The 27,200-nt window shown below is 38.8% G+C and overlaps 1 long non-coding RNA gene and 1 other non-coding gene across 5 annotated transcripts; both read left to right on the top strand.

Annotated features, from left to right (window-relative positions):
• The first annotated feature begins 276 nt into the window (after window positions 1-276).
• Window positions 277-3,526, top strand: LOC133830725 (uncharacterized). 4 transcript variants are annotated; one of them, XR_009892185.1, is made up of 3 exons: window positions 277-624; window positions 722-830; window positions 2,297-3,526. It is a non-coding gene; the product is annotated as an uncharacterized LOC133830725 (long non-coding RNA). The 4 variants fall into 4 exon arrangements; XR_009892184.1 differs by having other exon boundaries at window positions 722-837; XR_009892183.1 differs by having other exon boundaries at window positions 722-2,591; window positions 3,260-3,526.
• Window positions 3,527-21,724: 18,198 nt separating this feature from the next.
• Window positions 21,725-21,831, top strand: LOC133833225 (small nucleolar RNA R71). Its single transcript, XR_009892619.1, has one exon. It is a non-coding gene; the product is annotated as a small nucleolar RNA R71 (small nucleolar RNA).
• The last annotated feature ends 5,369 nt before the right edge of the window (window positions 21,832-27,200 follow it).

Raw genomic sequence — 27,200 nt, 5'->3', positions numbered from 1 at the left:
TATTATATTAATAATACAAAATAAAAAGTTAACTCAAATAAAAAAATTATAATTTTTATAAATATACGTGTTTTTTTTAAAACAAAAAAACAATTTACATACAAAATAAATATATGTTTTAATACTATATAAACATTTCATAAATTATATATATTTTGAAAATATAAAAACTTAAAAAGGGTAAGAATAAGAAGCTCACACAATTTTGGAGCAAATGAATTAATAGGCGGCAAATGAAATAATTGCACCAAATATTTTAAAATTTTATTATTTCACTTAGTATTCTCATTTTTTAAATCTATCATATCTCATTTTCTCACTCTCAACTCTCTTTCTCTCAGCCGCACCCTTTCTCTTCTCAACTCTCTGTCTCCCTCACATCTATCTAACCTATCAGCAATCTCTCTAAGTCTCGTTTTTCTCTTGTAGGTGGCTGGCGCGGGAGGCTCGACGGAGATGGCGATGGGGCTCGACAGCATAGGGTCTGGGATCGTTGGTGGAGAGCGAAACAGAGGAGAGAGATAGACAAATGAAGAGAATGGGAATTTTTGTTGTGTACAGAAATATTCCCAGAATTTTACTGTACTCTTGTACATTTTCAGTTATGAAGAACAAAAGCAATAGGTGTTCTCATCATTATACCTTTGTTATTTCATTATTGTGTATGTGTACCGATATATATATAAATATATTTATAGCTCTCATGTTTTACGCAAGGCAGCTCACCTCACTACACCGACCAGGTCTTCTCAGCGGCAGCTCACCTCAATAGTCACGACACCAGGTCCGAAGGACTCCTCACAGCTTCACAAAAACCAGACAGCAATAGGGTAGTTGGTATTCTATTTATTTTGTTGTTGTTAGTCTTACATTAATTTTTGAAGAAGAGAACTCTAGAGTATATCTATTTATTGGGCGTCAAAATAATAAATTAATTGTTATATTATTTTGATTCTCTATGGTCCGTTTGGTAAAATTTTTGTTTTTAAACACAAAAATAGAAATATTATTTTATTTTTGTTTTTTTATTTTTAAAAAATAAAAATATGTTTAGTAACTATTTTTGTTTTTAAAAACAAAAAATAATAAACGTGTTTGATAACTTTTATTTTTATTTTTTGTTTAACAATGTAATGTGTTAATTTGAAAAAGAGAAGGAAAAAATGAAAACTGTTTAAAAAAATTTTGAAAGTGAAAATTTTCTATTTTCAAAATTTAATAAATTTTGTTTAAAATTTAAAAAAATAAAAAATAAAAATAGAGTTACCAAACGCTATTTTATGTTTAATTGTCAAATTTTTAATTAATTAAATAAAAAACTGTTTTTTTAATGGTTACCAAACAGCACCTATACGAGTGGATTGCTGATTTATAGATTTGGAAATTTATAGATAAAATATTGAAGTTGGTATTCTATTTATTTGTTGCTGCTCGTCTTCTATTTATTTTTGAATAAGAGACATCTAGAATATATCTATCCTGACTAACTAATAAGTCACATGAAGTGTGGTGATGGGTTGAGTCTCCAATGTATGAGTTGTGTGATATGGTTATTTATTTCTGGTTATGATGTAGCTCTCTGTCGTTCCATCATTGGGGTTGTCCTCATTTTGGGAGACGATTTTTATAAAAAAAAAAAAGTCACATGGAGCTATAGTATCTTGTGATTGAATTATTAAACTAGAAACTAAATAAGATATTCCCAAGTGCTTAAGTGATTGATCATACATAGAGAAATATGTGGGAATTGATTTCTAAATTCCATTGCTTAGTTAATAGAAATATAATGCTTGTTATTGCACCATAGATGAGTTCGGTCATGGCATGTAATGTATCTAGGATATTTTCTGTGCTCTTTTTCAAGAAAGTTGCATGAAACTCATTTTTAGCATACAATCTGAATTTTTTTAGTTATGCTGAAGCTTGAAAACTTGCCATATTCTTTTAATTTTTGAGTGATTTGTTTGCTCTAACAAGTGTATTTAAATTATATTAAGATGCCACAACAAAAATATTTCAAATTTTTTGCATGAAACTCATTTTTGGCATCCAATCTGATTTTTTCAAGTTTATTATGCTGAAACTTGAAAACTTGCCATATTTTTTTAGATTTTTGAGTTTTGAGTGATTTGTTTGCTCTAACAAATGTATTTAAATGATTTTAAGATGCCATAAAAGAAATTTTTTCAAGAAAGTTGCATGAAACACATTTTTGATTTACAATCTGATTTTTTTTTAGTTTGATCATGCTGAAAGGTGAAAACTTGCCTTATTTTTTGAATATTTTATTTTTCAGGTAGTTTGTTTGCTCTAACATGGAGGATACATGCTTCTCCAACTCATGACCAAAGGCGGGTCATGGTGCATGAGTGACACTGAATTGGCATAAAGCTATATTTTCAAACAATAATTCTTGTCAATTTTGTGCTAAAAACTTGCATTTTTGCTAGTAAGCTACAAATCACTTTTGCAGGTGCAATATTTAAGTATATTTATGCCTTTTATTTTTACAGGTGAAGTATTTAAGGATTTCTTGGTTAACAATCTCATAGTTACATTCTGCAATACTTAAAAGGATCATGGTGCTATTGGTGAGAAAAGTGTGATTAAAGTTTCGTATTTATGGTGTGATTGTTGTAGGCATTTTTTCTTGCTAGGTGTACAATTTATGCTCGTGATTTGTTTTTGTTTTAGTCAATACATGAATCATATTGCATTCTTATAAGACCATTGCTTTTATTATTTTTTTGTACGTTCTTGTTTGTGAGCTTTCATTATATATTATATGAGCATTCTTTTATTATATTATTCATATAGTTAATATGAAGAGCATGTGGGTATGAAAAGCATTATTCATTGGAATTTGTGTTGTTATTGATTTTGATTGGTTTATTATTTTGCTTGAAGATAGATTTATTTTTGTTTTACCATTTACTAGTTTAGGGTCATCATGCCTACTCTATTAATTTTGCATGTATATATATTTGATCTATGAGAGAAAGACGTTTGTTTGACAAACAATGTAATTTTTTGAACTTTCAAGTCTAAGATTGGTACCTCAAGATATGTGTGTATGCAAACAATGCCATACCAAGGAATATAATTATTAAGGTTGTCTCATGGTCGTAGGTTTTGAGTCAACATCAACAATTGAATTTATTTCCGAGCTATGTATTTTGCTTGAGTTTAGATCTTTATGAACTTTAAGTGATAAGATTACTTCTTTGTATATTGATCATGAATTCTTCTAGCTTCTTAGGTATGAGAGCTATCAATGGCACAACAAAGAACGATGTTCGAGCCTATCGGAGTGCCTGTGGTGGTCATGAAGTTCATTGTCCTGTTTCTTATGGTTGGAGTTGGGTATTTGTACTATGTTTATATATGTAAATTTGCATAGATATGAGTGTTCTATATTTGTGTTATATATATATTGTATATTGTAAAATTATATAGATTTAAGTTTGATTTTTCACAGATCTGTAGATTGTAAATTTATTGATATATATTGGTGATGTTAAGTGTATTTTTTTTATTTGTGACTTTAGTAATATTGATGTTGGTTCTATTTTATTTGGTGCTCAATTTTATTAGTGTATGGGTTTTATAAGTTAATAAGAAAAAAAATACAGGTTAATATGAAGAAAAAAAATAGAATACCACAAGTCGGTTGGACAGCTGACCTACCATGTTGTACAACATAGGTCTGTTGTCCAATTGACCTACCATATTGTACACCATAGGTCGGTTTTACAACTGACCTACCATGTTGTACACTATAGATCGATTGTACAACTAACCTACCATGTTGTACACCATAGGTCGGTTTGGCGTCGACCGACCTATTGTGTGTTTAGATGGTAAGTCATTGCATGGGAGGTTAGTTCCAAACCGACTTATGAACGTTTATAGGTCGGTTTTTAACCGACTTTTCATGATATTTTTGTAGTAGTAGATAGTAAAATCCATAAAACCAAATATCAACATCACTAATGAAAAAAAGTCAAAGTAAATAACTAAATAGAATGATAGACTAGTTGATCTCCAAGGTTCTGCCTCCTCAGTGTGTTCTTTGAGTCTCCTCCTTAGGGTTCTCCCTCCAGAAATTGTCATAATGATGATTAAATAGTAATTTGTGCTATGGATGTGAAATCCCACTTTTGCCCCTGCGTAAAATGCCCTATTATGCAAATCAAACACTCAGGCATCGCAGCTCTATAATGAGGCGCAGTGACTCGTGTCCAAAAACTGTAATGCGCCTTGTCTTTGACTGCTCAAGCGTCGTGACTCTAATATATCGGTGCCACAGCTCAAATTCCCCACCTAGTAGCGCCGCAGCTCTCAAAGGCAGCGCCGCGGCCCTAGATTTCTCGATGGTTTGACCTCTCTATTTTATCGTAGTGTCGCGACTCTATTTCCATGCGTCGTGGCTCATATGTCCTTTTTCAATAACTTCCATCTTTTTGAAGCCAGACGCAGTCATTTATCAATTACTTCCCATAAATCTGAAATATCATCAAACGCAGGCAACTAAACGTCATATCGCACAAAAAAAAAACTAAAAAATTCAATAAAATAACCCTTTAAAATACTAAAAAAACTACTCTATCAAACTCCCTCAAACTTAAATTTTACTCGTCCTCGAGTAAAACATATTGACACTTTCTAAACAAACTAATCACAAACATGAATCAAGTTTACATAACAAGCCTCCACCTCATGAAAGCTATAGAATACAAGCTTAGAATTTTCAACTACATTTCATCCAGAATTTCAATAAAATCAATTCAATGATCAACTTCAATCTTCACTGCGCAAATCAGCCTTAAACAATAAATAACACACAATCACAATACCATATGCATGTCAAATTTTCCAAATCATTCCATCAAAAACAAGTATTCCATATGCTTGCATAATTCATCAATCCCCCCTAATATGATAACACATGCTCAAAAATTAATAGGACTTTCATGGCTTATAATTGAATGGCTAAGGTAAGGGTAGATTAAAATGTCATTTAGGCTAAAGTATACCCTAAGCACACAACCAAAAAAACCAATCTTGTATCAACTTGCAAACCCCACAAACAATCACAAATTTCCCAAATTTTCTTACATTGAGAGAAAATTCATAAACTGAAATATTTTTTTTTTTCATTTCATTTTGTTTTTCTAATGATACTACACTCCAGCAAACTTATTTCTTTGTATTTTCATTTGGAGTGTAGTTCATTTTCAATATTTTTTTTTTCTTTCTTTCTTTTTCCCTCATTTTTACTTATATTATTGACACAAATTTCTAAATATAAACTCAATTACAAACCATCCCCCAATTACTTTTCATATGCTTATGATTTACATCCAAGGGAAAGGTAAATTTCAAGGTTTCAATTAGGCTCAAAATAAGTGGCAAAAAACAACAAAAATTCACACTAAGCTCAAAATTTGGGTAACTAGAGATTTAATATATTAAAGTTGGCTTGAAAGGCTCAATTGTTTCAAAAAAATTGCCTAAATCATCTTCCTAAGCATGTATTATTCCAATTTCAGCTCAATAAACAAACTATGCATGTTCTAGAATATTTTCAAATTTTGATCCACAAATCCACTTAACATGCATATATTAAAGGATTGTGAGAAATTTATTAATTAAGGCTTTCATGACAATGAAAACTCAGATTAAAGCTAATCACTAAATTAATTTCACCTAGCACACGGATTCACATAGTTTTTTTTTTAAAAAAGTCACTCACATCACATGGTTATAAGTATCATTGGCTTCCTAAACAACTTGATTCATAATTATAAACACTAAAAACAAAAAAAATAAAACTAAAACCAAACAAAACATAGTAATCCCTCCCCAAAACATGAATAACACATTGCCCCCAAAAATAAGGAAAGAGGATGTACCAAATCATCCACCACATCAGCATGGTGGTTCCTTTTTTTTTTTCTCTCTCTTTCTGGTAGGCGCGCCGCGACTTTATACTGTGGTGCCGCGGCGCCTGTGTCTCTCCAAAAATCCCTGCGCCTATAACTTCTCAAGGGTCACGACTCTAATAGGGAAGCGTCGCAGCTCAAAATTGGTACCTGCATATTTTTTATGTTTTTCAAGTTTTCACAATTTCCACGGTTCATATTTACAATCCTATGTCTAAAAGTCCAAAAGTCTAAAGAAAAACTAAAACAACATAAAAATTTAACACTAAACATAAAAATAATTGTCCAATTAAAATAAAAGAAAAAAAAAATACTAAAAAGAACTTGGGATGCCTCCCAAATAGCGTTGTTGTTAACGTCACTTAGTCGGACCCTTGTTTTCTTTTCACATTTCAACTTGGAGCAAGTCCACCCCTCACATTCTTGAGAGCCATAGTGTCATGAGTGAACCCTCGTTTCTTGTTATTATAGATTGGTGGAACTTGACCTCGCTCATGTACATTCGAATCCTCTCACTACAGAACCTTTTTAAATAATGACGCATTTTTCGCATACTACTTTTAACCATGGATCTTTGCTTAGAGACTTCCAACTTGTTCTCTCCTCTTTTTACAACTTCAACTCTACAACAAGTTGGAATTCCCATTGTTGTAAAAACATTAAATGTTACCTCCTATTTTTGCACTCACAGCTTCAACTCACCATTTTGTACATTGATTAAAGCGCTACTAGTGGCCAAGAATGACCTTCCAAAAATTATTAAAATATTTTCATATTCCTCCATATCAAGAATAATAAAGTCCGTAGGAAAGATGAATTTGTCCACTTTCACCAAGACATCCTCAATCACTCCACGAGGATGTTTAACTGAGCGATTTGTCATTTGTAAAGACACGGTAGTAGGCCGAGCTTCTCCCATTTTCAACTTGAAAAAGATTGATAGAGGCATTAGATTAACACTGGCCCCTAAATCACATAAAGCCTTCGTCACCACCGAGTCCCCTATAGAACATGGTGTTGACTTGTGAAATTGGCCAACGGTCGTATGTACAGAATACGATACCTTTTGAATGGAATGAATATAATATACAACAGAGTACAAATATCTAAATAAAACACACAGGAATTTATAGTGGTTTAGCCCTGTTCTTCTGAACAATAATATCCACTTAGTCTTTTGTATCGAATCACTCGATAAAAAATTACAAAGATAAACTCGGATTTCACTCGTCATAAATTCTCCCAAAAGATCGATCCAAAAAGTCTAGAAAAAGAGAGATCCTTGAAACGAAGCCTTGGGTCCTTTATTTATAGTACCCATGGGCTGTTACATGATCAGTAAGAGTGGGATCGTGGTATTTGGTACACGATCATTGGGAGTGGAGATACGTGTCCACCTTCCAATGATTATGAGATCGTGGGTCTTCCTGTTGTCTTCTCTGGATCGTGGTCGATAATGCACGATTGATACCTTTGAGAAAATGCTAAGTCTTGATTGGTCAGTGAGACTTAGGTTCTAGGCTCGATGACCCTTTAAAGCTTGGGTGCTAGGCTCGTTGGTCCTCTGGGTGCTAGGCCTATGATCTTCTGGGTGCTAGGCCTATTGATCTCAGTTTGAACGAGCGTGAGTTTTACCCAGTGAAGTGTCTTTGGGAGTGTAGGCCGACCACCCTATGGAGGATAGGTTGGGTTGACCACCCCGATGGGTTCTTGGGCATGCTTGGGCCGACCATCCCTAGGGGTTAGGGCAAGGCCGACCACCCCTAGGGGGTTTTGGCCTGGTCGACTTATCTATAGGTCATAGACCTATCTTGTTTGGTCATCGGTCTTTTTTCAGTACTTTGTCATTTTCCCCAATTTGTGATGCCACATGCCGCTTTCTCATTCGCCACATCATCCTTGGATTTTTTAGGGATAAAATTTTCCCCCCAAGTTTATTGTAATGTGTTCAACATTACGGTAAACTTGATCTGGCCCGAGAAACATACCGTAGCAGTACTTTAACAGCAAAGTCCCTCAGGACATTACGTAGTACTTTTATCAACTATCAATAATTTTCTCATCACTAATTTTTCAAGGATAATTTGTAATTCCTAAAACTAATTAGATTTTTCAAGTAAAATTAATTTCCTAAAAGTCTAGTATATTTTTCAAGGAAATTTGAAGTCCTAAAAATATAATATATTTTTTTAAAGATATTAATTCGTAAAACTACAAATATTTTCCAAGGAATTTGAATTCCTTAAAATATAAGATATTTGTCAAGGAATTAGAATTCCTAAAAATATCATTTGAATTTTTAACCATACCAGATATTTTTCAAGGATTTTGAATTCCTAAAAATATGGTTAGCCTGAGAGGCTACACTACTACAAAATTGAGTCTTCTCTGTGGTTTTTTTCCTTAATAGATTGCGGTTTTTATGAGCAACCGACATCGCAGTGTAATCGACCACAGAGAAAAGTCCACGAAAATCCCAGAGAAATAAAGAATTTTCTCCGAGGTTTTTTTTAAAACAACCGTAGAGAAATAAAGACTTTTCTCCGCATTTTTATTGAAAAAACTGCAGAGGAAAGTATTGTAATGTTTCAAAACTTTGACCAAGCATAACTTTGTGCTCGGTTGTTCGTTTTTGGTGTTTTTTTAAACGTTGGTATTTTTTCGAGATCTATCTAGCTGCATACGAAGAAAAAAAATTAAGTAACCAAATCAATGATTTAAGAAAAACCTCTCAAAATTTTGATTTCTATTTTGCTATTTCACACAAAATAAACTCTAAAAATAATGATGAAAAAAAAAACAAAAAACTATGCAAACAAGGATATATAAATCATTACCTATTTTGAAGCTTAAGAACACAATGTATGGCCAAAAATACGGTGAAAATGGACAATTTTTCGACCAAATCCTAACAATTTTTACTACCAAAAACCTGAGAATAGACAAATATCAAGCATCTACTTTAGTTTTTAACTAAGATTTGGCTAAAAATGATGAAAAAAATAATAAGATTAAGGTTGAAAGACATACCGCCGCCGCTGAAGAAGTTTTTCGCGAAATGAAGTAGGTCTGCGAACCTTGTGGGGAAGAAGGAGTTTATATATTGGTCTGGAACCTTTTCTTCGCGGTTTTCTTAAAAAACCTGTAGAGAAAGAAAGGCTTTTATCTACGGTTTTCTTTTTCTTAAAAAACCTCAGAGAAAAGTATTGTAATTTTTCAAAACTTTTACCAAGCATAACTTTGTGCTCGGTTGTCCATTTCGGGTGTTTTTTTAACCTTGATATTTTTTTTCGAGATCTATCCAAAGAAAAGACTATTGATCTCTTTGGGGTTTTCCTTATACTGTACAATTTATTGGAGACTTGAACCTTAGTCCTCTGGCATTTTTCTGAGGTTTGCATCCCTAGGGTGGTCGGCCTAAGGTGGTAGGCCAACCACCTATGCTCCTTCTTTCACGTTTTGTAAGCTTAGGGATATAGGGTGGTCGACCTAGGCTTAGTTCTACTAGGTCGACCCCTACTTTAAGACTTAGATCAATTTTTGTAAATCCAGGGGAGTCCTATGGTGGTTGGCTTGAGCTTAGTATCACTGGGCCGACCCCCTATATAGATTTTTCCCTTGATTTCTTCATTTTTGCTCCTTAGTAATAGACATGACCCTAGCTACTGGCATATCCGGTCCGTGGTAGGGAGCTTCGTTATGTTGATGTACTAACTTTACTCTTTATTTTTCGTTTGTTGCAGATGTTTAGCTTCTCTTCATCAGATAAGTCTATAAGCGAGCGTACTCCCTAGGAGTTCTTGGAAAGGTTGAAAAGGATTTTCCCTCGCTCTGCTTTATATTTGTTCAGTGAGGAAGACTTCTTGAAAAGGTGGTAAGAGTAAAACAGATAACTCGATAACCTTCAGAAGATAACCCTCATATTGCCAGGCACATCACTCAGGGCTCTTCTCCTGGCTCTTCTCAGATCTCTTCTCAGCATAGTACTCCCCATGGCTCTAAAGGCACATCTCAGCAAAGTCATTCTTCTCATTAGAATATCTCTGGTCAGCAAGACTCATTGCAACACCCTTTGCATTGGGATACCAGTCGGGTTCCCTATCATTCTTCTTCTCAATGAGAATATACCAAGGGCTCTCATTGCCAGGATACTCATCCTCAGGAGCATTCTATTCACAGGTTCTGGCCTAAGGTGGTTTTCCCTCCTTCTAGTTGCGCAGCAGAAGAAGAGACGACAAAAATAATTCTATTCCTCAGATTCTGGGGCCACCTTTGCCAATGAAATCGTATGGAAACTGGTTGAGAAGCCTCACCCTGCGGATTATGAGGTGGTTTGGTTCAAAGGGGCTGTCTCTGACATGAATGAAGAGAAGGTAAAGAACTTAAGGAAGACCTTTGACTTTTCTGGTATATCTATTACTATCCCTGGTCCAAATGATAGAGCGGAGGACCCCCCTTTGGGTATGTGTGCCTGGACACATTCTGCCATCAAGTCTGGCGCCTTACTTCCTCTTCATCCATACTTTCGAAGTGTAGCAGATTATTTCGATATTAATCCTTCTTAGCTGGCTCCCAATGCGATCTTGGTGTTATCTGCGTTGTACATTATCTATCATCGCAGAAAATGAGCTGCTCCAATACCTCACGAGATCCATTACTTATTCGACCTGAAGACGAACCTTTCTCAAAGCAACTCGGGGTATTTCCACTTCCACCATTATACGAGCGAGGGTACCGACACCTTCTTAGAAGAGATCTCAGGAAATAGCAAGGCATTTAGATATGTCGACAACTATTTCTTCACTAAGGATTTAGAGGCCAACTACTCCAAGTTGAAGCATGTTGGCCCTTTTTATAGACCGCTCTCGACTCAGGCTATGACAGTTAGGGCCAAGGCATTAATTGCCATGACCCATGAGGAGAAGAATGTCAAGACCCTCGTTACTTCAGGGAACCTTAGGAAGGTTGGGGTGTTTCCTCCAACTATAGCCGATGTTCCAGATGAGGATGGTCTTGAGCCCGTGAAGGCCATAGACTCCTCGGGACCTATTCATGTCTAGGAGGTACCCTCTTTGGCTGTGCTAATTAGACCAGGAGGGTGATGAGGCAGGTGCATCTATCGCGTACTCATCACTTGCTTCAGATGCCTTTGATGAGACTATGTTCGAGCTCGAATCTCATTCAGAAGGTTCGACACTTTATCACCTTTATTTTATGATTCACCTGTGCTTGATATCCTTCTAACATTTGATCTTCTTTTGTAGGTTCAGACAAGTTCAATTTTGGTCATACCAAGCAGAGGTCGACTCCTACTGAGGCCAGTCCTTTTGTCCGAGAGGCTAAGAGGGTGAGGGTTGAGCCTGAGTCGATAATGGAGGTTCCTTTCAAGGTGCCTCCTTTGACTCGTTTGGCGTCTAGTCCTATCACAGAGGTAGAGCCATCCTTGCCTACACCGGTTCCTCCAATCTTCAACGATGCGAGTGCCTCCTGTTCTGCGCTTGCTCCCTTATCTGAGCCACACCAATTTTCCATACAGAATCTAGGTGCCATCATGGATCGAGGGTCACATCTGGAGCAGACGACAATGATTTTTAATGGGATTAAGAATTAGGAATTGAGCACCATCCTAATGAAGTCACTCCTTGACATTCAGAGTGTGAGTCCTTTACAGTTCTCTTCTTGTCTCGTTAGCTTGTGTGCTGACATTTATCTAACACTTGTATGTTTTTTGTAGACACTAATGTTGGTCTCTCATGTCCGTGATAGGTCTGTAGAGTATACCTCTACGCTCTCCAACCTTCGTTCTGAGCTTGAATTTGTCCGCCAAGAGGTGCTGGACCTTAGGCGAATTCTTGGATCTAGGGATGCTGACATTGCTTCGAAGGATGAAGAGATTGACACCCTCCGCAGTACCATGGAGCTCAAACAGCAGGAAGTGACTAAGTTGACTCTCTGGATAACCCATATGGAGGGGAAGAAATGAGCGGACTTAGTCAGCCTATCCACGATAACCCAAATGGCATCGTGCCCCTTGGGAGTGGTTGGTAGATCTGTGACAAAGTCCATAGTGACCATCTCCCACTTCCATTCCGGAAATTTCTAAGGGTTGCAACAATCCGGCTGGCCATTGATGTCGGCCTTTGTTTGCTGACAAGTCAAGCAGTGTGCCACATATTCTGCCGTCTCCTTTTTCATTCCAGGCCACCAAAAGCACTTCTTTAAGTCTTGGTACATTTTTGTGGTACCCAGATGCATGGCATAAGGAGCATTATGTCCTTTGAAAAAGATCTGCTTCTTGATCTCGTCATCATCAGGAACACATATTCTTCCCTTGAACCCCAATACTCCATCCTCGGAGATATGGAATCCTGGTCGCCCCTCGTTCCTCACTTCGTGCATCAATCCTTGAACCCAAGGATCGACTAACTGCCCGCCTCTTATAGCTTCCATAATGGTAGGCTCGATAGAAAGATTAGCCAATTGACCAACTACTATCTCTAAATCCAAGGTAGCAAGGTCGGCTTGTAACTGCGGCGAAATTTCCTTCACTGTCATCACATAAGCACCTGGTTGTTGACTCAATGCATCTGCCACCTTGTTTGCTTTTCCTGGGTGGTATAGAATGTCGCAGTCATGGTCGTTAAATAGTTCCAACCATCGACGCTGTCTCATATTCAATTCCTTCTGAGTGAAGAAATACTTCAGGCTTTTTGTGATCAGTGTAGATGTCGCAGTGTATCCCGTATAGGTAGTGCCTCCATATTTTTAGAGCAAAAACCACTGCTGCAAGCTCCAGGTCATGAGTGGGATAGTTCTTCTCGTAATTCTTTAGCTGTCGAGAAGCATAAGAAATTACTTTTCCGTGCTGCATCAGCACTGCTCCCAACCCTCGGCCTGAGGCGTCACTATAAATAGTATATCCCTCTGTGCCATTGGGGATTGTCAGCACTGGGGCAGTCGTCAATCTTGTTTTCAGCTCCTGAAAACTCTCCTCACACTTGTCAGTCCATTCATATTTGATGTCTTTGCGGGTAAGGGCAGTCATTGGTGCGGCTATTTTGGAAAATCCTTCCACAAATCGCTGGTAGTATCCCGCTAACCCAAGAAAACTTCTAACCTCATGCGCATTTTTCGGAGGTTTCCACTGCTTAACAACTTCTATTTTGGTGGGATCTACTGAAATTCCGTTTCCCGACACTATGTGACCCAGACAACTTACTTTCTCTAGCCAGAATTCGCACTTCGAAAACTTAGCGTAAAGCTTTTCATCTCGCAGACACTGGAGGACCAGTTCCAGATGTGTTGCATGCTCTTCCTGGCTTTTTGAGTATATCAGAATATCGTCAATGAACACGACGACAAACTTATCCAAATACTCGTGAAATACTCGGTTCATGAGATCCATGAATGCAGCAGGCGCATTGGTTAGTCCAAAGGACTTCACTAAGAACTCGTAGTGACCGTAGCGCGTTCTGAAGGCCTTCTTTGGTATATCCGTCTCCTTAACCTTGAGCTGATGATAGCCTGATCACAGGTCTATTTTGGAAAATACTGACGCTCCTTGTAGTTGATCGAAAAGATCGTCGATCCTCGGTAATGGATATCGGTTCTTGATCGTCACTTTGTTCAACTCCCGATAGTCAATGCACATTCTCATCGTACAGTCTTTCTTCTTAACGAATAAGATCGGGGCTCCCCATGGAGAATGGCTTGGCCTTATGAACTTCTTGTCCAGTAACTCTTACAGTTGTGACTGCAACTCCTTGAGTTTAGCTGGTGCCATTCTGTAAGGAGTCTTTGAGATCGGTGTAGTTCCCGGAATCAACTCTATCTCAAACACAATCTCTCGGTCTGGTGGAATCCCTAGGAGATCTTCAGGAAATACATCAGAAAACTTGCACACAACCGGTACATCCGATGGTTGTTGACTCGTTTCTTTATCCTTATCCACTATGTTTGCCAGAAAACCGATGCACCCATCACTCAACATTTTTCTCACCTTTATCGCAGAAATCATGGGACACTTCTTTTCTCTTGACGTACCCTTGAACTCGAATGGTTCTTCTCCTGCTGGGGTGAAGACCACTTTTCTACGCTTGCAATTGATAACGACTCCATATTTGGTTAACCAATCCATCCCAAATATGACATCGTATTCATGTAGGTCCAAGACTAACAGATCCACCATCAGCTCACAATTTTCAACCCAAACTGGTATGGCTCTAACCCATGTCCACACCAGCATATCCTCTCCCGAAGGCAAGGATACCCCACAAATAACAGGCATAGGCTCAGGACTTCTATTTAATTTTTCCACAAAGGATGCAGATACAAAATAATGTGATGCACCAGTATCCATTAATGCATATGCTGAGGTTTGGGCGATAGAAATCTGACCTGACACCATATCAGATGGGCTAGCTCCTTTGTCGGTTTGTGTAAGCGTATAAACTCGAGGCGGAGCTCCAATTTGTTTATGTTGTTCATTTCCATTGCCCCTGGCTGGCATTCGACAATCCTTAGCAAAGTGCCCTGGCTTTCCACAATTAAAACAGACCCCGCACTCGCCCCGATGGCGGCGGTTACACTTGTTGCACAGTGGCCATTGTTCAAACTCACGTCTCGGCTGTTTGTTGTGACTAGCCATTGCCTGATTGGGAGGTCCCCCTTTTATTTTGTTATTTCCCCCAAAAATCGGTCTTGTGCCTCTTGGATTGTTTGTTCGCTCCGAGTTCTGGCTGAACCTCGGGTTGAACCTTCCCCTTGGGCCATTCTGATTGGCCTGAAACTGTCCGTGGTTGTTGGGAGTGTACCTCCTGTCTTCGTTCTTCTGTGGATCTGGCTTGTCTGACACGGCCCAAGACTCTTGGCGAAGAGCCCATTCCACAGCTTCAGCATACGTCTCTGGGCCAGTTCTACCAGTGTCTACACACCTGGCAATGTCTCTGCGTAGGACCTTCATCAAACTCCAGGTCTTATTCTCTTCAGTGCTCACCTGGTTCTTCGCAAACCTAGACAGTTGGTCAAATTTTCGAACGTAGTCCTGCACGCTCGATGTTCCCTGCTTCAGATTAGTGAACTCATTCACTTTGTGCTCAATCACTGCCTTACTAAAGTACTTGCCATTGAACAGGGTCAAGAACTCTAGCCATTCCATCTCGGCAACGTTATGCCCTTTCTTGGCTGCGTCCCACCAGATGCGGGCATCTTTTCTCAGCATATAGGTCGCACAAACTACCTTCTCTCTCTCAGTAGTTCCAATGAAGTCGAAGATTCTTTCCAAAATACTAATCCATTCTTCTGCCATTGAAGGGTCACTGCTCCCCTCGAATATAGGTGGATTTTGGTTGCCGAACCTTTCTGATATTGGTTTTGCTCGGGTAGCTCTTGGCGCTTCTACTAGTTGTACAGGTTGCTCAATGATAACCTACGGGCCAAGGTTTTGTTCTTCATTGTTTGCAGGTGGTACTTCGTAGTTCTGAGAATTGTTGGGTGGCATGGGGAGTCGTCCCAGAAGGGTGTTAAATATTTCAGCTTGGAGGGCATCAGCGTCCTCCTGTCTCTTTTGCCCTCTTTCTATTTGGGCTCCCTGCGTCTCCACTAGCCTTTGCAGATTGTTCATCTGCTCGGCTATCTCGCAAACTCTATCAGCTTGGTTTGGAGTTCTAGCGGCAGGCGCGTTCTGATCTCTATCAGCAGGTGTGGCCTGGCCTCGGCCAACAACACCCCTTCCTCTTTGAGCTCTTGTCCTTTCCAATTGTTTGATTTCAATCAAAAGCTCTTAAGTGCATAAGGACGAGAAGTTAATATTGACACAGATAGTTAATCAACCCAATTAAGCACACCAAACATATCAAGCATAACAAGCAATCAACACTTTTTAACAAAAGTTAGCAACTTCATGTCATAACCTATACCATATACAACAACGTTTTAAGTTTGGGTCGGCCAGTCTAAGGGATTTACAAAATTAGCCTTAAAAAAAATGGAGTCATAACCCTGCAAAACAGTTACTAATTTCCTTAATCATATACAAGGTAGGTACATATTTCAAAAGTAGGTGGGTTTCTAACACCTATGCAGCTCTTAACACCTAGTCGGTGTCGCTGTTAGTGGCCATATCAGAACCTTCCTCAGGATCCTCCTCAGGATCTTCCTCGGTCTGGTCCATCAGCTCTTTATATGAAATTTTCCCTGCTGCCGAGTTTGTCATCAGCCACTTCCTCCATTGGCGGGTTCTCAGCTACAACTACACCAAAGTCCTACAACCTAGTAGGTTTGCAAGGTCTTTACAAAAAGTATCAACAAGACCTTCACAACATAACCTAATCTAAGCTGTCCATCATCATATCCAGCTCTATGTCGGTATCCTCGTCAGACTGCTCGGGATCCTCCTCTGGCTCTACTGAAGACTTCTGTCATGTACTGTGTACATTGCCAAATGGCACGATAATGTCGTCATTCATACTCAAAGTGGCAAGGAATTCTCATCGTTAAAGAGTCTATAGAAAATCGATTCTAGGCAAAGGGATCATGGGTAGTTTTCCTATCACAGGGTCACCTATCTCAGGTATATCGACCATAACCTACAATTTATAGAATTGAGGTGAATAAAAAGAAAACAACACACTGAAGGAAGAAACAGTACTTACAGTGAGTGCCGGTCTATCTTTGCGAAATGTACATGTGGGTTGTCTACAGAACCGGCTCAACTCGAGCTCTGATACCAACTGTAACGACCCATATTTTCAAGACTCGATAATGCAGAAATATAAATGTTTTCATTTAACAAAATGTCTCAAAAACCCATAGAAAAAAAAACTTTTTAAAAAGTCGTATGGCCATACTTAACATTTAGTTACAAACATGTTTTATAAAGAGTAGAGTGAGCCTAGTTTAGGAAAATTACACAACATTTCAAAAAATAAAACGGCTTCCCAAAAGGTCGGTCCACATGTACATTTGCAAGGAAGACTCCAGCGCTCACTACTCTGCCTTGCCCTTGCTCTTACCTACAACATGAAACAACTAGGTAAGCGAAAACGCTTAGTAAGATCAACTTTCAAACAAAGCATGTAGAGAATTAGGGTTCCGGATCCATCCGGACCCTACACAATCAATTTCAAGAACGCTAAAGCATCCTGGAAAACTTATGGTCATGCCTGATAACCAAGGATAAATTAATTCATAACTAGATAAAAATCCTGCACTCAGAAAAATCCCAGAACAAGCAGATATATTATATCACAACTATATCTTATCAACAATTATATCCCTGCACTCAGAACATCCCAGAGCAAGCAGATATAATATATCACAACTATATCTTATCAAATTTTACAGTGGAATAATAGGTTATGCCAACAATATGTCCACAAAATTTTAGAAAAAAACTGGGTTCATTTGCCCTATACAGTGGCTGTCCAAACTTGGTTCCGAAAATAAGAATACGAAAAAAACAGTTTTTTTACCTAAACTTTGAAATAGCATAACTTACTCATTTATAAACATTTTTTAGTGTTTCAAAAGCTCAATTTTATGTACTCAATCTCAAAAACATCACAGTACAATTTAATTTTACAAAAACAATATACAGTGGCTGCTTGACCCCTTGGAATTCACAGCTCAAAACATGTTTTGTTTTAGGGTATCCTACAAAACCCTTGGGGGTTTTGGTTCCCATTTTCAAAAATCAATACACATGCATCATAAAAATTATTAAACAACTACCATAACCTTATTACATCACCAAAAAGAAACTTTCAGCATTAAATATACAAAATAATGCTTAAAACTAAAAACCCTACAACAAAATCATCAAAAGTAAACTTTTTACCTTTTTGGTGTTCTTGCTTAAGGTTTGGACCTTCCTATTAGCTTTGACTCCTTCAAAACCTTTCAAAAACCCTAACCAATTTCCCCCAACAACATAGTTAATTGGCTATTTGAAACTCTATGCTTAAAACTTTACAAAAGCCTAGATTAGTGAAACTTTACCTTAGGGAAAATACTTCCTAGACCAAGACTTAGCCTCCAAGTTTCCTTGGTGTTCTTGAGGTTGAATATTGAGAGACAACTTGAGAGAGTTAAAAAAAAAGATGATAGTGAGAGAGTGAAAGTGAGTGGTCGGTTCTTAGGGGGGGGGGGGTTAGAAGAGTTTATACTATCTAATTTATCCTAAAAACACTCAAGTGTTTTACTCCCACTTGCCCACTTGACAATATCCCAAACCTTTAAATAAATGAGATTTAAACTCAATTAGTTAATAAATGGGATTTCAAAACATCACATGGCCGGCCACCCATTGCTATATATGTGATCATTTTTTTTTATAAAGGTTAATAAATGTTTCATAAGAAGAAAAGTCCAAATTGGCTTTTGACACCTTTTTCACTCTTATTCAGTTTTAACCACCAAACTTAACATTAATTAATTAAATTAAATGTCTCTCACATTTAATTTAATTAATCACATAATAAAATTTAACCTAAGCTCCATTCATGGAATAAAATTCCCCATTTCGGCAAAATTAGGCATTTAACACAAAATGCCTTAAAATTTCCATTTTCTTTTAGGTTTATTATTTTTGACCAAACTTTAACTTTTATGAATGTATTTTATGCCCAAAATATAATTTCCATGATTTTTCATTTTATTTTCTGAGATTTTTACCCGATCAGGGTTTTTGTGTCGGTCCAGGACCGAAAGTCTTATCTTGACTTTTAAAATCACAAAATTCATATTTTGGCAAGCAATAACTCATGGAATACTTACAAACAAAATATAATATTATTTAAAATAATATTCTTAACCCGAGGAAAAAATCCTGACCCAAGTCGTTTAAAGGTACCCGAAAACGTAGGACGTTACATCCTAAGGTTGTGCATCTTTCTCGAGCCTATCGAACACGGCATTGGTGTTGTTCATTGGTTCCTTTCCATTGCGAGACTGAGGGTGTAGGGGTGGTAGGTCCGCCTTGCCCTTGTCGGTGTGACCCTGCCCCCTAGCCTCTCCTCCTACGTGACTTTGAGCGAATATTTCCATTCCTGTCAGGCCTCTCAGATGTTAGACCCTCATCTCCTGCATTATTTTGTCTGTCCCCCTGGGAGGGGGCCTTCAGGTTGGTAAAACTCTTACTCCAAGACGAAGTGTTATTCTTCTTAGTCATGGAGGAGGCAGTCTTGGACTGTGCCTCTTCGTCTTGTCTCTAGGAATGTGGCTCTGAGAGTGTCCTTGGGGTTCCACTCCTCCCCTGGGACTCCCTATTACTACTGTCTCACATCCCTACTGATTAGGCCTGAGCCTCCCTCACCTCCTGAGCAGCAACTTCAGCGTTAATTCGGGCAAATTGGGTTGCTGCCTCCAGGGCCACAACAGCCTCCTGGTGCCTCCGGTCAACTTCCTACTCTCTCCGGATCATCCTCTGGACCTGCTCATCTATCTCCCATCATTGTCGTTCCATAGTCGCCCTCTGGAGGGAAATTTCTACAACAAAAGCCTCTTACCTCACTAAAAATTGCGCCATCTCCCCTTGGTGAGCATCCTGTGGATCTTCTGCATCAGGTTGGTCTCCAACCTCCACCTGAGGTTCATTAATGGGATCGATGGGATCCTGAGTGGTGAAATCCCTAGGAGTCGTCTACTTTGTCTGACTGGATTTTGGAGGCATCGTAAAACCGATGAAAGTGTGTTTCTTGATTTCACACTCTCAATGAAAGCACCAAAATGTTGACCTGTGAAATTGGCCAACAGTCGTATGTAGAGAATACGACACCTTTTGAACAGAATGAATATAATATACGACAGAGTACAAATATCTAAACAAAACACACAGGAATTTATAGTGGTTCAGCCCTGTTCTTCCGAATAGTAATAATCTAATCAACTTAGTCTTTTGTATTGAATCGTTCGATAGAAAATTACAAAGATAAACTTGGATTTCACTTGTTCAAATTTGCTGAAAAGATCGATCCAAAATGTCCAGAAAAAGAGAGATCCTTGAAACGAAGCCCTGGGTCCTTTATTTATAGTACCCAGGGGCTGTTACACGATTAGTAAGAGTGGGATCATGGTTTGGTACAAGGTCATTGGGAGTGGAGATACGTGTCCACCTTCCCATGATTATGAGATCGTGGGTCTTCTTGTTGTCTTCTCTGGATCGTTGTCAATAATGCACGATTCAACCCTTTGAGAAAACGCTAAGTCTTGATTGGTCTATGAGACTTAGGTGCTAGGCTCGATGACCCTTTAGAGCTTGGGTGCTAGGCTCGTTGGTCCTCTGGGTGTTTGGTCTGTGATCTTCTAGGTGCTAGGCCTGTTGATCTTCTGGGTGCTAGGCCTGTTGATCTCAGTTTGAACGAGCGTGAGGTTTACCCAGTGAAGTGTCTTTGGGAGTGTAGGCCGACCGCCCTACGGAGGATAGGGTGGGCCGACCACCATGAGGGGTTCTTGGGCATGCTTGGGCCGACCACCTCTAGGGGTTGGGTCAGGCCGACCACCCCTAGGGGGTTTTGGCATGGTCGACATCTATATAGGTCCTGGACTTATCTTTTTTGCTCATCGGTCTTTTTTCAATATTTCATCATTTTCCATGATTTATGATGCCACGTGCCGCTTTCTCATTAGCTACATCATCCCTAGATTTTTGAGGGATAACACATGGGATATTGAAACTACCAGGATCTTTAAGCTTGGGAGGTAGTTTCTTTTGAATTATCGCACTGCACCCCTCAATAAGTGCCACTATCTCATAGACCCCCAGTTTCCTTTTCTTTGACAAAATTTCTTTCATAAGCTTCAAATAACTTGGCATTTGGTCAAGTGCCTCAGCAAACGGGATATTGATATGTAGCTTTCGAAAGATATCCAAAAATTTAGAAAACTGCTTCTCAAGCTTATTCTTTTGAAGCCTTTGAGGATATGGGATCTTCATATCATGATCTATGCTTATTTTGAGTTGCTTCACTAAGTTTTCAATAACATTTTACCACTCATTTCCTTATCCTTATCAACCACTTTTGGCTCTTTTAACACCTTACCACTCCTTAAGGATATTGCATTGCACTGCTCTTTTGGGTTTACCTCAATAGTTCTTGGTAATCTCCGTTGAGCATGATTTTCATCAAAGTAGCCAACTGCCCTATTTGAGTCTCCAAACTTCTGATAGATGCCCAGGTTTTGGTCATGAACTGGTTTAGTACATTGGATTGTGCTTCAGGTTGTTTCATATGTGTTGGCTAATGTGGTTGTGGATGTGGAGGTTGAAATTGTTGCTGATTTTGAGGGAAAGGTTGTTGTGCAGCTTGATTATTTGTCCATGAGAAGTTAGGGTAATTCCTCCACCCTTGGTTATATGACATTGAAAAGGGGTTGTTGGTTTGTCTTGAAAATTTCCTATAGTTTGGACTTGTTCCATAGGTATGTTATTCATATTCATTGCTGGACACTGATTTAATGGATGAGCACTCCCACATGTCCCACGTAAATTCTATACTTGCATGGCTTGAGATGGAAGATTGGTTTGTTGTAATTGTTTTATTAATGATGCCACTTATGCTGTAAGCATGGAAATAGCATCCAATTCTATCATACCAGCCACCTTCTTTGTTTGTTCCCTCTCAGTTGGCAACTAGTAATTATCCCTTGCCATCTCCTCTAGAAATTCATACGCTTCGTTAGCACTCTTGCTCATGAATGCACCTCCTGTTGCAGCATCTATTATGGTACGAGTAGTACCATTCAACCCATTATAAAAGTTATGGACTTGCATCCACTTCTCTATACCATGACGTGGGCACTTCCTGAACAACTCTTTAAATCTTTCTCATGCATCATAAAATGATTCCCCTTCCGTCTGGTAGAAATTATTAATTTCCCCTCCCAACTTTGTAGCTTTTGCTGGAGGGAAAAACTTTGCTGAGAACTTCTGGGCTAACTCCTCCCATGTTGTGATAGAATTAGCTTGCAGCGAAAATAGCCAACTCTTTGCTTAGTCTCGTTCAGAGAATGGGAATAATCTAAGTCTAATTGCATCATCACTCACCCCATTCATCTTAAATGTTGCACATAGCTCTAGGAAATTGGCTATGTGCAAATTACGATCTTCCGTGGGCAACCCCCCAAACTGAACAGTAGACTGCACCATTTGTAATATTGCTGGCTTGATCTGAGAATTATTTGCAGCAATAGTGGGGTGTCTGATGCATGAATGCACACCTATGATAATAGGAATTACATAGTCTCCAAGCGTCCTTGGCCTTGTTCCACTGGGTCCTCTGCAATATTTGGGATATTATTAACATTAGCAGCATTGTTTGCTGCATTTCCTTGATTCTCAGCCATGGCAAAATCTATCATTTTCTTTATCTTTCGGTTTTGTCTGCACATTTTTAAAATTTTAAGATCTACTGGTATGGGTTCATTTTGTCTACTTCGTCGCATATACCAATAATTCCTGAAACACAATACATGCACAAACCAAATGAGTACTAGAAAGAAAAACTAATTTGGAATAAAAATCAATTATATTGATATTAATAATAGTCCCCGACAACGACGCCAAAAGCTTGTTGTGATTTTATCAATTATAATTAAAGATTATGTTTTGGTAATTAGTAACAGTTCTCGTGGGAATGATACTTTACTTACTGTTTATTACTTGTCAAGATTGTGTCTACCTCCTCAGTGTGTTCTTTAATTCTCCTCCTTAGGGTTCTCTCTCCATAAATCGTCATAATGATGATTAAATAGTAATTTGGGCTTTGGATGTGAAATCCTACTTTTTCCCCTGCATAAAATGCCCTATTCTGCGAATTAACCACTCAGGCGCCGCGACTCTATAATGAGGTGTCGTGGCCCATGTCCAAAAACTGGAATGTGCCTCGTCTCTGACTGATCAAGTGTTGCGACTCTAATATATTTGTGCCACGGCTCAAATTCCCCAGCCAATAGTGTTGTGACTCTCAAAGGCAGCGTTGCGGCCCTAGCATGATGGTTTGACCTCTTTGTCTAATCGTAGCGTCGTGGCTCTATTTCCAAGCGCCGCTGGTCAAATGTCCTTTTTTAAAAAAATTCCATCTTTTTGAAGCCAAACACAGTCATTTATCAATCACTTCCCATAAATATGAGATATCACCAAACATAAGCAACAAAACGTCACACTACACAAAAATAACTAAATAAACTAAAAAATTCAATAAAATAACCCTTTAAAATACTATAAAAACTACTCTATCAACTACCGGTAACCATGTATCCGACCTAGAAGTGTGTTTTGGTGTGCTAAGGGGATACAACATGAAGCTAAACCCCCAGAAATGCACTTTTTGAGTTTCGTCGGGAAATTTTTTAGGTTTCATAGTCAACACATGGGGGATAGAAGCGAACCCATAGAAAATCAGGTCGTTATTGGAAATACCTCGCCTAGGTCGCGTAAAGAAGTACAAATCTTAATCGGAATAATGGCAGCCCTAACCCACTTCATTTCAAAATCCATTGACAAGTGTCTCCCGTTTTACAACTTGCTTAAGGGGAACAAGAAGTTTGAGTGGACCGAAAAATGTGAACAGGATTTTCACAACCTGAAAGCTCACCTAGCTGAACCTCCCATACTATCAAAACATGCAGCTGGAGAATGTTTGCTTCTATATGTGGTTGTGATAGAAAATGCGGTCAGCACCTTATTAATTCGAGAGGAGAATCGGGCGTAGAAACCAGTACACTACGTAAGTAAAATACTTTTGGGAGTTGAGTCCCAATATCCTTTAATAGAAAAACTCGGATTCTATTTGATTTTGGCATCAAGAAAGCTCAGGCCATACTTTCATTCCCACACCATCCACGTCTTCACTGATCAACCTTGAAGGCAGGTCTTACAAAAGCCTGAAACATCGGGACGTCTACTAAAGTAGGCCATCGAACTCAGCCAGTTCGATTTTATATACGATGCACAACGATCAAGAGTCAAGTGCTCGCTAACTTTGTAGTCGAATGCACAGGTTTCTAGGATGAGCCAATGAGAGAACTAGTGCATGACTTGTGGAAAATCGTCATTGATGGATCCTCTAACGAGAACGGATTAGGAGTTGGGATAATTTTGATATCATCTGAGGGGCATCGATTCCATACAGCTCTTAGGTTTGCGTTCGAAGAATCCAACAACAAGGCAGAGTACAAAGCTCTATTGGCAGGAATAATGGTGGCGAAAGAATTGAAGGCCAAAGTGATCCAATTTTATAGCGATTCCCAACTTGTTGGGGGAGTATCAAGCTCGTGATATCAAAATGGCAGATTACTTAGCTAAGGTTATAGGAGAGTTGTCTGAATTTAAGTTCTGCTATGTTGAACAAGTACCCCACGAAACGAATTCCAACGTAGTTGCTTTAGCTCTACTTGCCACCACCAAATAGGCAGACACAATGAACGTAGTCTTGGTGGAGTTCTTGGAAAAACCAAGCATAATAGTAGAATCGCTTGAGTTTGGAATGATTGACATAAAACTGATCTGGATGACCCCATAGTGGAGTACCTCACAATAGGTAAACTACCAAGAAATCGAAAGGAAGCAAGAAAATTTCTATATCAAGCTCCACAATATTTTATGGTTGAAGGGACTCTATATGGATGAGGGTATTCATTACCCCTCCTGCAATGTGTTTTGCCCATGGAAGCGCATATTATCTTGTAGGAAGTACACGATGGCTTCTGCGAAGACCACACTGGGGGGCAAAACTTGGCCCTAAAGATATTGAGACAGTGTTATTTTTGGCCCACGCTAAAAAAGGATTGGACCTCATACATGCAGAAATGCGACAAGTGCCAATGTTTCATCACCATTGTTCGGACAACACCTATTGAGTTAACCATGATCTCATTCTCGTGGCCATTTACAGTATGGGGAATCGACTTGATTTGTTCTTTACCAACAGGGAAAGGAGGAGTTCATTATGCAGTTGTTACCATCGACTACTTCACGAAGTGGGTCGAGGCCGAGCCTCTAACGACCATAACCTCGAAGAGAGTCCTGGATTTCATCATAATGAACATCATTTGTCTCTTTGGGCTACCAAAGAAGATCGTGTCTGAAAATGAAACTCAGTTCGATAGCGATCTCTTCACAAACTTTTGTTAAAATACGGCATAACCAAGAGTTTCTCATCAGTAGCATACCCACAAGCTAATGGGAAATTCGAGGCTGTAAACAAAACCCTAAAGGAGAGCATAAAGAAGCAGTTAGATGAAGCCAAGGGGTTAGGGCCCGAGCAGCTCCCATAAGTACTTTGGGCCTATAGAACCTCACATCGCACCTCCACAAAGCATACTCCCTTCTTTCTAACTTTCGAAAGTGAGGCGATGCTCTCGATTGAAGCATTAGTGATGACACATAGACAGAAAAACTTTGTTCAAGATCAAAACCATGAGCTACTCAGCACCTCCCTGGATCTGATCGAGGAAAATCGAGAAGAGTCACAATTGCAGCTCGCCCAATATTAGCAGAGAATCACTCGCTACTTTAACTCAAAGGTGAAGGGACGCAGACTCGGACTCAGTGATTTAGTGCTTGGAAGACTATTTTTGGCAAGTAAAGATCCCAAGGACGGTGTATTAGGAGCAAACTGGGAAGGGCCATACCAGATCGTGGAAATCTTATGAGAAGGGACCTTTATATTAGCTCGGTTTAATGGAAAGTTAGTTCCACAAACCTGGAATACCCTGCACTTTAAAAAATACTATCAGTAATAGTTGACATAGTTACTTTTTCTTTAATGTTTTTTGTTACTATTCCATGTAAGGCTTATTTATAAAATTAACTTCATCTAAATAACATTGGATTTTTACGTAGAACCAATATTTTCATCTTATTATTGTAAAGAATCGCGTGCTCATTTTGTAATAGCGACCTAGAATATGTATAAGTTTTGGTCACTTGGGGGGCACATAACCGAAGAGATTTTAAAAGATTTTAGCGTATTCAGATAAAATTTGAAACTTAGAATTTGGAAAAACATAGAATTTCAAAAAATTGATTATTCAATGGCTTTTAAAAGCTAGGATTATCAAAGTAATTCTGAATATGAACTATGGGAAATTTCTAAGACAAAACAAAACCTAGAAGACAACTAGGAAACCCTGGATATAATCAGGTCCGACACATGATTCTTAACAGGTACATTGCTATTAAGCGAATAAAAATCCTGGACATAACCAGGTCCTAGGCCTGATTCCTACTAGGCATAACGCTATCAACCGGGAAAATTCCTAGGTATAATGAGGATATCGATTAAAATTGTTTAGTCAAACCATCAAAAACCTATTATGATCTAAAGACAACCCCTACGGTTTCGAGTGTGCAAGAATTCGAAGTTCATAGGCATGAGAAAATAAAAGATTAAGGGGAACAAAAATAGATCACAAAATAACAAACATGTATTTAAAAGTATATGATTATCTCGAGGAGAAAAAACCTCGATCTAAGCCCGAAATCCATTGTTTCAGTTTTTGAAAACAAAATTATAGGAAAAAAATAATAAACGAAATATGAAAAAAATCACTAAGCTCCGTCAACTTACTCGTGTGATGACACCTCCTCTCCGTCCCCTTCAGCAACTCTGGTAGCATCCACGGTCAAAAAACTCTCTTGTGAGAGTCGACTCTGAAACCTAGCAAGATAAGGTCCCCAGAGCTCTGGCGCCATAAAGGAGAAATCCCTTTCCTGGTTGTAAGCCCAACACCGATAGAGCATCTCCTCCAGGGCGTTCATTGAGTCTACACTCTCCTCTTTAGCTTTGGCCTCGACCTCAGATAGTTTGTTCTTGAGCACATCAACCTCTTCGAGCTTCTTTTTGAGGTTGTTAACCTCAGCCTGCAGCTGATCCCATCCCTGGCTCACCTCCACCACCTCCTCCTTAGCAATTCACTTATTCTTCTGGAAAGTTGCTAGGGCAGCCTTAACAGTCTGCTCATTCTCCTGGGACGTGGCCAGGGCAACCTTGAGCTCTTCTTTTCTAGATTGGGATCGGGCAATGCCCCAGAGTTGAGCCAGGACAGACTACAAAGGGAAAATGCAGGTCAGGGTTAGTTCGAAAAAAAGAAAAGAAAAGTAAAAGAAGTACTATAGGGGGAATGAAGGTGGCTCATAGTTAGGTTCATTCCTATGGAGGGCTCTAGAACATCTTCAGAGGAATGCTCCTCCATAGCCATCAGGTCCTTAACATTGGCTCTATATGCGTGGCCCACCATATGGTTCCCCATCTTATA

The sequence above is a fragment of the Humulus lupulus genome, chromosome 4, assembly GCF_963169125.1.
Source record: "Humulus lupulus chromosome 4, drHumLupu1.1, whole genome shotgun sequence".
In the NCBI taxonomy this organism is placed as follows: Eukaryota; Viridiplantae; Streptophyta; class Magnoliopsida; order Rosales; family Cannabaceae; genus Humulus; species Humulus lupulus.
Note: the sequence above shows the minus strand (reverse complement) of the source record. Positions and strands in the feature narration are given on the sequence as shown.